Here is a 9543-nt window from a genome sequence, read left to right on the forward strand (position 1 = left end):
TTCCTCCCCTATCTCTCACCCCCTCTTTTGGAAAAAGTGGAAAATTGGCAATGACGGCCCCACACCCCCCTCTGGATGGATTATGCCGGAGGGACCTGGGGTTTGTGTGACCCTGGATCTTGGTACAGTACTTTATCCGTGCCTCGAATCATTATGATTGATGGAAGGCAGACTCACAGTTGCAAATATACCAGTATCAAGTATTGTTCAGCTGCTTTTTGCTTTGTATTTTTCTGTTGCATTATGTACTCGGGGGACCGCCTTCCCCTGTTTGGAGAAAAAATTATATTTGAAAAAATAAAAAGAAGCCTACGACACCTGGTATTCCCAGGTGGTCTCCCATCCAGGCATTAACCAGGCCCGACCCTGCTTAGCCTCCAAGATCAGATGAGAGGGAACAGATTCAGGGTGATGTGGCCGTAGCCAATATCTTCAAGCACTCTCAACTCTCTTGACAAACGCCAAGATGGTCACCTTGGGAACAAGCGGGAAAAAATAGGTCAACGGCAACAACATAAAAAGAAGACTACGGCATCTGGAAATCCCAGGCGGTCTCCCATCCAGGTACTAAACTGGTCCCAACCCTGCTTAGCCTCTGAGATCAGATGATATTGGGCTCTTTCAGGGTGATGTGGCCATAGGAGATTTCTTCAGGCACTCTCAACCCTCTTGACTAACGCCAAGATGGTCACCTTGGGAAACAAACAAAAAAAAACAAGTCAACGCCAACAACATAAGAAGAAGTCTACAGCACCTAGTATTCCCAGGTGGCCTCCCATCCGGGTATTAACAAGGCCCGACCCTGTTTAGTCTCTGAGATCAGACGAGATCTGGTTCTTTCAGGGTTATGTGGCCATAGGCGAGCTCTTCAGGCACTCTCAACCCTCTTGCCAAACACCAAGATGGTCGCCTTGGTAAACAAACAAAACAAAAACAAGTCAACGCCAACAACATAAAAAGAAGCCTACTGCACCTAGTATTCCCAGGTGGTCTCCAATCCAGGTACTAGCAAGGCCCGACCCTGTTTAGCCTCTGAGATCAGAGGAGATCGGGCGCTTTCAGGGTTTTGTGCCCATAGGCAATCTCTTTGGGCACTCTCAACCCTCTTGACAAATACCAAGATAGTCACCTTGAGATACAAGCGAAAAAAAACAGGTAAATGTCAACAACATAAAGAGAAGAATACGGCACCTGGTATTCCAACGCCATCTCCTATCCAGGTACTAACTAGGCCCAACCCTTCTTAGCCTCCGAGATGAGAAGAGATAGGGCTCTTTCAGAGTGTTGCTGCTGTAAGCGATCTCTTTGGGCACTCTCAAGCCTCTTGACAAATGCCAAGATGGTCACCTTGGGAAACAAGCGAAAAAAACTAATCAACGCCAACAACATAAAAAGAAGCCTACAATAACTGGTATTCCCAGGTGGTCTCCCATCCAGGTACTAACCAGGCCTGACTCTTCTTAGCCTCCAAGATCAGACGAGATTGGGTGCTTTCAGAGTGATGTGGCCATAGGCAATCTCTTCAGGCACTCACAACCCTCTTGACAAACACCAAGATGGTCACCTTGGGAAACAAGCGAAATAAAAACAGGTCAACGCCAACAGCATAAAAAGAAGCCTACGACACCTGGAATTCCCAGGCGGTCTCCCATCCAGGTACTAACAAGGCCTGACTTTTCTTAGCCTCCAACATCAAACGAGATCGGGTGCTTTCAGGGTGATGTGCCCGTAGGCAATCTCTTCTGGCACTTTTAACCCTCTTGACAAACGCCAAGATGGTCACCTTGGGAAACTAACAAAAAAAACAAGTCAACGCCAACAACATAAGAAGAAGTCTACAGCACCTAGTATTCCCAGGTGGTCTGCCATCCGGGTATTAACAAGGCCCAGACCCTGTTTAGCCTCTGAGATCAGACGAGATCTGGTGCTTTCAGGGTTATGTGGCCATAGGCGAGCTCTTCAGGCACTCTCAACCCTCTTGACAAACACCAAGATGGTCAACTTGGTAAACAAACAAAACAAAAACAAGTCAACGCCAACAACATAGAAAGAAGCCTACGGCACCTAGTATTCCCAGGTGGTCTCCAATCCAGGTACTAGCAAGGCCCAACCCTGTTTAGCCTTTGAGATCAGAGGAGATCGGGCGCTTTCAGGGTTATGTGCCCATAGGCAATCTCTTTGTGCACTCTCAACCCTCTTGACAAATGCCAAGATAGTCACCTTGAGATACAAGCGAAAAAAAACAGGTCAATGTCAACAACATAAAAAGAAGAATACGGCACCTGGTATTCCAACGCCATATCCCATCCAGGTACTAACTAGGCCCAACCCTTCTTAGCCTCCGAGATGAGAAGAGATAGGGCTCTTTCAGGGTGTTGCTGCTGTAAGCGATCTCTTTGGGCACTCTCAACCCTCTTGACAAATGCCAAGATGGTCTCCTTGGGAAACAAGCGAAAAAAAACAAACGAATCAACGTCAACAACATAAAAAGAAGCCTACAATAACTGGTATTCCCAGGTGGTCTCCCATCCAGGTACTAACCAGGCCTGACTCTTCTTAGCCTCCAACATCAAACGAGATCGGGTGCTTTCAGGGTGATGTGCCCGTAGGCAATCTCTTCTGGCACTTTTAACCCTCTTGACAAACGCCAAGATGGTCACCTTGGGAAACTAACAAAAAAAACAAGTCAACGCCAACAACATAAGAAGAAGTCTACAGCACCTAGTCTTCCCAGGTGGTCTGCCATCCGGGTATTAACAAGGCCCAGACCCTGTTTAGCCTCTGAGATCAGACGAGATCTGGTGCTTTCAGGGTTATGTGGCCATAGGCGAGCTCTTCAGGCACTCTCAACCCTCTTGACAAACACCAAGATGGTCAACTTGGTAAACAAACAAAACAAAAACAAGTCAACGCCAACAACATAGAAAGAAGCCTACGGCACCTAGTATTCCCAGGTGGTCTCCAATCCAGGTACTAGCAAGGCCCAACCCTGTTTAGCCTCTGAGATCAGAGGAGATCGGGCGCTTTCAGGGTTATGTGCCCATAGGCAATCTCTTTGTGCACTCTCAACCCTCTTGACAAATGCCATGATAGTCACCTTGAGATACAAGCGGAAAAAAACAGGTCAATGTCAACAACATAAAAAGAAGAATACGGCACCTGGTATTCCAACGCCATCTACTATCCAAGTACTAACTAGGCCAAACCCTTCTTAGCCTCCGAGATGAGAAGAGATAGGGCTCTTTCAGGGTGTTGCTGCTGTAAGCGATCTCTTTGGGCACTCTCAACCCTCTTGACAAATGCCAAGATGGTCTCCTTAGGAAACAAGCGAAAACAAACAAACGAATCAACGTCAACAACATAAAAAGAAGCCTACAATAACTGGTATTCCCAGGTGGTCTCCCATCCAGGTACTAACCAGGCCTGACTCTTCTTAGCCTCCAAGATCAGACGAGATTGGGTGCTTTCAGAGTGATGTGGCCATAGGCAATCTTTTCAGGCACTCTCAACCCTCTTGACAAACACCAAGATGGTCACCTTGGGAAACAAGCGAAATAAAAACAGGTCAACGCCAACAACATTAAAAGAAGCTTACGACACCTGGTATTCCCAGGCGGTCTCCCATCCAGGTACTAACAAGGCCCGACTCTTCTTAGCCTCCAACATCAAACGAGATCGGGTGCTTTTAGGGTGATGTGCCCGTAGGCAATGTCTTCAGGCACTTTCAACCCTCTTGACAAACGCCAAGATGGTCACCTTGGGAAACAAGCAAAAAAAAAATAAGTCAATGCCAACAACTTAAAAAAAAAGCCTATGGCATTGAGAAATCCCAGGCGGTCTCCCACCCAGGTACTAACCAGGTCCCAACCCTGCTTAGCCTCTGAGATCAAATGAGATTGGGCTCTTTCAGGGTGATGCGGCCATAGTAGATTTTTTTCAGGCACGCTCAACCCTCTTGACAAACGCCAAGATGGTCGCCTTGGTAAACAAACAAAACAAAAACAAGTCAACGCCAACAACATAAAAAGAAGCCTACTGCACCTAGTATTCCCAGGTGGTCTCCAATCCAGGTACTAGCAAGGCCCGACCCTGTTTAGCCTCTGAGATCAGAGGAGATCGGGCGCTTTCAGGGTTTTGTGCCCATAGGCAATCTCTTTGGGCACTCTCAACCCTCTTGACAAATACCAAGATAGTCACCTTGAGATACAAGCGAAAAAAAACAGGTAAATGTCAACAACATAAAGAGAAGAATACGGCACCTGGTATTCCAACGCCATCTCCTATCCAGGTACTAACTAGGCCCAACCCTTCTTAGCCTCCGAGATGAGAAGAGATAGGGCTCTTTCAGAGTGTTGCTGCTGTAAGCGATCTCTTTGGGCACTCTCAAGCCTCTTGACAAATGCCAAGATGGTCACCTTGGGAAACAAGCGAAAAAAACTAATCAACGCCAACAACATAAAAAGAAGCCTACAATAACTGGTATTCCCAGGTGGTCTCCCATCCAGGTACTAACCAGGCCTGACTCTTCTTAGCCTCCAAGATCAGACGAGATTGGGTGCTTTCAGAGTGATGTGGCCATAGGCAATCTCTTCAGGCACTCACAACCCTCTTGACAAACACCAAGATTGTCACCTTGGGAAACAAGCGAAATAAAAACAGGTCAACGCCAACAGCATAAAAAGAAGCCTACGACACCTGGAATTCCCAGGCGGTCTCCCATCCAGGTACTAACAAGGCCTGACTTTTCTTAGCCTCCAACATCAAACGAGATCGGGTGCTTTCAGGGTGATGTGCCCGTAGGCAATCTCTTCTGGCACTTTTAACCCTCTTGACAAACGCCAAGATGGTCACCTTGGGAAACTAACAAAAAAAACAAGTCAACGCCAACAACATAAGAAGAAGTCTACAGCACCTAGTATTCCCAGGTGGTCTGCCATCCGGGTATTAACAAGGCCCAGACCCTGTTTAGCCTCTGAGATCAGACGAGATCTGGTGCTTTCAGGGTTATGTGGCCATAGGCGAGCTCTTCAGGCACTCTCAACCCTCTTGACAAACACCAAGATGGTCAACTTGGTAAACAAACAAAACAAAAACAAGTCAACGCCAACAACATAGAAAGAAGCCTACGGCACCTAGTATTCCCAGGTGGTCTCCAATCCAGGTACTAGCAAGGCCCAACCCTGTTTAGCCTTTGAGATCAGAGGAGATCGGGCGCTTTCAGGGTTATGTGCCCATAGGCAATCTCTTTGTGCACTCTCAACCCTCTTGACAAATGCCAAGATAGTCACCTTGAGATACAAGCGAAAAAAAACAGGTCAATGTCAACAACATAAAAAGAAGAATACGGCACCTGGTATTCCAACGCCATATCCCATCCAGGTACTAACTAGGCCCAACCCTTCTTAGCCTCCGAGATGAGAAGAGATAGGGCTCTTTCAGGGTGTTGCTGCTGTAAGCGATCTCTTTGGGCACTCTCAACCCTCTTGACAAATGCCAAGATGGTCTCCTTGGGAAACAAGCGAAAAAAAACAAACGAATCAACGTCAACAACATAAAAAGAAGCCTACAATAACTGGTATTCCCAGGTGGTCTCCCATCCAGGTACTAACCAGGCCTGACTCTTCTTAGCCTCCAACATCAAACGAGATCGGGTGCTTTCAGGGTGATGTGCCCGTAGGCAATCTCTTCTGGCACTTTTAACCCTCTTGACAAACGCCAAGATGGTCACCTTGGGAAACTAACAAAAAAAACAAGTCAACGCCAACAACATAAGAAGAAGTCTACAGCACCTAGTCTTCCCAGGTGGTCTGCCATCCGGGTATTAACAAGGCCCAGACCCTGTTTAGCCTCTGAGATCAGACGAGATCTGGTGCTTTCAGGGTTATGTGGCCATAGGCGAGCTCTTCAGGCACTCTCAACCCTCTTGACAAACACCAAGATGGTCAACTTGGTAAACAAACAAAACAAAAACAAGTCAACGCCAACAACATAGAAAGAAGCCTACGGCACCTAGTATTCCCAGGTGGTCTCCAATCCAGGTACTAGCAAGGCCCAACCCTGTTTAGCCTCTGAGATCAGAGGAGATCGGGCGCTTTCAGGGTTATGTGCCCATAGGCAATCTCTTTGTGCACTCTCAACCCTCTTGACAAATGCCATGATAGTCACCTTGAGATACAAGCGGAAAAAAACAGGTCAATGTCAACAACATAAAAAGAAGAATACGGCACCTGGTATTCCAACGCCATCTACTATCCAAGTACTAACTAGGCCAAACCCTTCTTAGCCTCCGAGATGAGAAGAGATAGGGCTCTTTCAGGGTGTTGCTGCTGTAAGCGATCTCTTTGGGCACTCTCAACCCTCTTGACAAATGCCAAGATGGTCTCCTTAGGAAACAAGCGAAAACAAACAAACGAATCAACGTCAACAACATAAAAAGAAGCCTACAATAACTGGTATTCCCAGGTGGTCTCCCATCCAGGTACTAACCAGGCCTGACTCTTCTTAGCCTCCAAGATCAGACGAGATTGGGTGCTTTCAGAGTGATGTGGCCATAGGCAATCTTTTCAGGCACTCTCAACCCTCTTGACAAACACCAAGATGGTCACCTTGGGAAACAAGCGAAATAAAAACAGGTCAACGCCAACAACATTAAAAGAAGCTTACGACACCTGGTATTCCCAGGCGGTCTCCCATCCAGGTACTAACAAGGCCCGACTCTTCTTAGCCTCCAACATCAAACGAGATCGGGTGCTTTTAGGGTGATGTGCCCGTAGGCAATGTCTTCAGGCACTTTCAACCCTCTTGACAAACGCCAAGATGGTCACCTTGGGAAACAAGCAAAAAAAAAATAAGTCAATGCCAACAACTTAAAAAAAAAGCCTATGGCATTGAGAAATCCCAGGCGGTCTCCCACCCAGGTACTAACCAGGTCCCAACCCTGCTTAGCCTCTGAGATCAAATGAGATTGGGCTCTTTCAGGGTGATGCGGCCATAGTAGATTTTTTTCAGGCACGCTCAACCCTCTTGACAAACGCCAAGATGGTCACCTTGGGAAACAAACAAAAAAAACAAGTCAACGCCAACAACATAAAAAGAAGCCTACAACACCTAATATTCCCAGGCGGTCTCCCATCCAGGTATTAACAAGGCGCGAACCTTTCTAGCCTCTGAGATCAGAGGAGATTGGGCACTTTCAGGGTGATGTGCTCATAGGCAATCTCTTTGGGCACTCTCATCCCTCTTGAAAAATGCCAAGATAGTCACCCTGGAAAACAAGCGAAAAAAAACAGGTCAACGCCAACAACATAAAAAGAAGAATACGGCACCTGGTATTCCAAGCCCGTCTCCCATTCAAGTACTAACTAGGCCCAACCCTTCTTAACCTCCGAGATCAGAAGAGATAGGATGCTTGCAGGGTGATGTGGCTGTAAGCGATCTCTTTAGGCACTCTCAACCCTCTTGACAAATGCCAAGATGATCACTTTGGGAAACAAGCGAAAAAAAACAGGTCAACACCAGCAACATAAAAAGAAGCCTGCGGCATCTGGAAAACCCATGCGGTCTCCCATCCAGGTACAAACCAGGCCCAACCCTGCTTAGCCTCTGAGACCAGACGAGATTGGGCGCTTTCAGGGTGTTGTGCCCATAAGCAATTTCTTTGTGCGCTCTCAACCCTCTTGACAAATGCCAAGATGGTCACCTTGGGAAACAAGGGAAAAAAAATAGGTCAACGCCGACAACATAATGAGAAGCCTACGGCACCTGGTATTCCCAGGCTATCTCCCATCCAGGTACTAACCAGGCCCATCGCTGCTTAGCCTCTGAGATCAGATGAGATTGGGCTCTTTCAGGGTGATTTGGCCGTAGGCACTCTCTTTGGGCACTCTGAAGCCTCTTGACAAAGGCCAAGATGGTCACCTTGGGAAACAAGCTAAAAAAAGCAGGTCAAAGCCAACAATATAAAAAAAAGCCTACGGCATCCGGTATTCCCAGGCGATCTCCCAATCAAGACACTAACCAGGCCAGATCCTTCTATGGCACCTGGTCTTCCCAGGCAGTCTCCCATCCAGGTGCTAACCAGGCCTGACGCTGTTTAGCCTCTGAAATCAGACGAGATCGGGTGCTTTCAGGGTTATGTGGCCGTAAGTGTTCTCTTCAAGAAATGCCCAACCCTCTTGACAAACGCCAATATGGTCGCCTTGAGAAACAAGCGAAAAAAAACAGGTCAAAGCCAACAACATAAAAAGAAGCTAGGTACTAACCAGGCCCGACACTGTTTAGCCTCCCAGATCAGATGAGATTGGGCACTTTCAGGGTGATGGGGCCGTAGGTGATCTCTTCGGGCACTCTCAACCCTCTTCACAAACGCCAAGATGGTCACCTTGGGAAACAAGTGAAAAAAAAAAACAGGTCAAGGCCAACAACATAAAAAGAAGCCTACGGCACCTGTTATTCCCAGACGTTCTCCCATCCTGGTACTAACCAGGCCCGACACTGCTTAGCCTCTGAGATCAGATGAGATCGGGTGCTTTCAGGGTGATGAGGCCATAGGTGATCTCTTTGGGATCTCTCAACCCTCTTGTTAAACACCAAGATGGTCACCTTGGGAAACAAGCGAAAATAAACAGGTCAATGCCAACAACATAAAAAGAAGCCTACGGGACCTGGTATTCACAGATGGTCTCCCATACAGGTATTAACCAGGCAGTACACTGCTAGGCCTCCGAGATCAGATGAGAGCTTTCAGGGTGATGTGGCCATAGGTGTTCTATTCAGACACTCTCAACCCTCTTGACAAATGCCAAGATGGTCATCTTGGGAAACAAGTGAAAAAAAAACAGGTCAACGCCAACAACATAGACCCTGGCGGTCTCACATCTGACCCTGACCCTGCTTAGCCTCTGAGATCGGGCGCTTTCAGGGTGATGTGGCCTTAGGCTAACGCTTCGGGACATACTCAAAACTCTTGACAGATGCTAAAATGGTCCCCTTGGGAAACAAGCGGAAAAAAAACATGTCAAAGCCAACAATATAAAAAGATTCCTATGGCACCTGTAATTATATACTATTTAGGCCGGACCCTGCTTAGCCTCTGAGATCAGTGATGTGGCCGTAGGAGATTTCTTTGGGCTCTCTCAGCCCTCTTGACAAATGCCAAGATGGTCACCTTGGGAAACAAGTGGGAAAAAAAAAAACATGTCAACGCCAACAACATAAAAAGAAGCCTACGGCACCTGGTATTCCCAGTCGATCTCCCATCCAGTTACTAATCAGGCCCGACAATGCTTAGCCTCCGAGATCAGACAAGATCGGGCACTTTACTTGTGATTTGGCCGTAGGCACTTTCTTTGGGCACTCTCAACCCTCTTGACAAACGCCAAGATGGTCATCTTGGGAAACAAGCGAAAAAAAACAGGTCAACGCCAACAACATAAAAAATAAGATTTTTATGTACAGCTTACCTGGAAAATCCTTTTCTTGAGAGTACATCACGGGACACAGGAGCTTTATTATATAGTGGGTTATATAGGCACCTCTGGTGAT

At 47.1% G+C, this 9543-nt stretch overlaps 21 pseudogenes; all 21 read right to left on the bottom strand.

The window, feature by feature from the left end:
• Positions 1-306: 306 nt before the first annotated feature.
• On the bottom strand, positions 307-425 carry LOC143953660 (5S ribosomal RNA; annotated as a pseudogene).
• Positions 426-742: 317 nt separating this feature from the next.
• On the bottom strand, positions 743-861 carry LOC143950112 (5S ribosomal RNA; annotated as a pseudogene).
• Positions 862-1396: 535 nt separating this feature from the next.
• On the bottom strand, positions 1397-1515 carry LOC143955397 (5S ribosomal RNA; annotated as a pseudogene).
• Positions 1516-1832: 317 nt separating this feature from the next.
• On the bottom strand, positions 1833-1952 carry LOC143946950 (5S ribosomal RNA; annotated as a pseudogene).
• A 100-nt stretch (positions 1953-2052) lies between these two features.
• LOC143951119 (5S ribosomal RNA) lies at positions 2053-2171 on the bottom strand (annotated as a pseudogene).
• Positions 2172-2492: 321 nt separating this feature from the next.
• On the bottom strand, positions 2493-2611 carry LOC143951416 (5S ribosomal RNA; annotated as a pseudogene).
• A 98-nt stretch (positions 2612-2709) lies between these two features.
• Positions 2710-2829, bottom strand: LOC143946409 (5S ribosomal RNA; annotated as a pseudogene).
• Positions 2830-2929: 100 nt separating this feature from the next.
• Positions 2930-3048, bottom strand: LOC143946740 (5S ribosomal RNA; annotated as a pseudogene).
• Positions 3049-3369: 321 nt separating this feature from the next.
• Positions 3370-3488, bottom strand: LOC143955404 (5S ribosomal RNA; annotated as a pseudogene).
• Positions 3489-3588: 100 nt separating this feature from the next.
• On the bottom strand, positions 3589-3707 carry LOC143948155 (5S ribosomal RNA; annotated as a pseudogene).
• Positions 3708-4464: 757 nt separating this feature from the next.
• LOC143955411 (5S ribosomal RNA) lies at positions 4465-4583 on the bottom strand (annotated as a pseudogene).
• Positions 4584-4900: 317 nt separating this feature from the next.
• LOC143946962 (5S ribosomal RNA) lies at positions 4901-5020 on the bottom strand (annotated as a pseudogene).
• A 100-nt stretch (positions 5021-5120) lies between these two features.
• Positions 5121-5239, bottom strand: LOC143951130 (5S ribosomal RNA; annotated as a pseudogene).
• A 321-nt stretch (positions 5240-5560) lies between these two features.
• LOC143951427 (5S ribosomal RNA) lies at positions 5561-5679 on the bottom strand (annotated as a pseudogene).
• A 98-nt stretch (positions 5680-5777) lies between these two features.
• LOC143946420 (5S ribosomal RNA) lies at positions 5778-5897 on the bottom strand (annotated as a pseudogene).
• Positions 5898-5997: 100 nt separating this feature from the next.
• Positions 5998-6116, bottom strand: LOC143946751 (5S ribosomal RNA; annotated as a pseudogene).
• A 321-nt stretch (positions 6117-6437) lies between these two features.
• LOC143955419 (5S ribosomal RNA) lies at positions 6438-6556 on the bottom strand (annotated as a pseudogene).
• Positions 6557-6656: 100 nt separating this feature from the next.
• Positions 6657-6775, bottom strand: LOC143948166 (5S ribosomal RNA; annotated as a pseudogene).
• Positions 6776-7749: 974 nt separating this feature from the next.
• On the bottom strand, positions 7750-7868 carry LOC143943606 (5S ribosomal RNA; annotated as a pseudogene).
• A 565-nt stretch (positions 7869-8433) lies between these two features.
• LOC143954926 (5S ribosomal RNA) lies at positions 8434-8552 on the bottom strand (annotated as a pseudogene).
• A 669-nt stretch (positions 8553-9221) lies between these two features.
• On the bottom strand, positions 9222-9340 carry LOC143956627 (5S ribosomal RNA; annotated as a pseudogene).
• Between the last annotated feature and the right edge of the window lie 203 nt (positions 9341-9543).

This window comes from Lithobates pipiens, unplaced genomic scaffold, assembly GCF_037356315.1.
Source record: "Lithobates pipiens isolate NorthernLeopardFrog02 unplaced genomic scaffold, aLitPip1_a1.2 Scaffold_10, whole genome shotgun sequence".
In the NCBI taxonomy this organism is placed as follows: Eukaryota; Metazoa; Chordata; class Amphibia; order Anura; family Ranidae; genus Lithobates; species Lithobates pipiens.